Raw genomic sequence first — 584 nt, 5'->3', positions numbered from 1 at the left:
TATATATCTGTCTTTGTTTCTTGTTATATAGACATTGTTGAGTAAATACCTGTAATTGCGATCCTGCTAAGGGTTCTATGCTATTAACAATAAATGGTGTCTATTTGATGATCAATTTGTTCATGTTTTCTTCAATTGCTTACAAAGTCAGTACTGCTTTTACATATCAGTACATTTGTAATTCTATATAACTTAAGGTAAAACTTTACCAAACACCGCTTTCGCTTGCATAGGAAATAAGTGATGTGGTGTGTTGGTTTGCTAATACTAAAAGAAAAGTGTGTAAAAGAGAAATTAATGAAATGGGGTGATGAGAGCCAGAATAAAAGAAAACATGACACACACACACACACACACACACACACGCATATATATGTGTGTATATACACTTTATATATGTATATCATCTATTTTTAAGGACCTTTAGGTTAGGCACACTCATGAAAGACAATATCAAAGTTCGTGGCAAGAACTCGAAATGTATAAAAATATGCTTATAGATATATGAGCATGTATTATTTAACGGATTGGCGAAGTATAATGGCTTAGAAGGCCTAAGTAGGACATGAAAAATGGGAGTTCAT

The sequence above is a fragment of the Oratosquilla oratoria genome, chromosome 9, assembly GCF_046742065.1.
Source record: "Oratosquilla oratoria isolate Oo_2021 chromosome 9, ASM4674206v1, whole genome shotgun sequence".
Taxonomy (NCBI): domain Eukaryota; kingdom Metazoa; phylum Arthropoda; class Malacostraca; order Stomatopoda; family Squillidae; genus Oratosquilla; species Oratosquilla oratoria.
Note: the sequence above shows the minus strand (reverse complement) of the source record.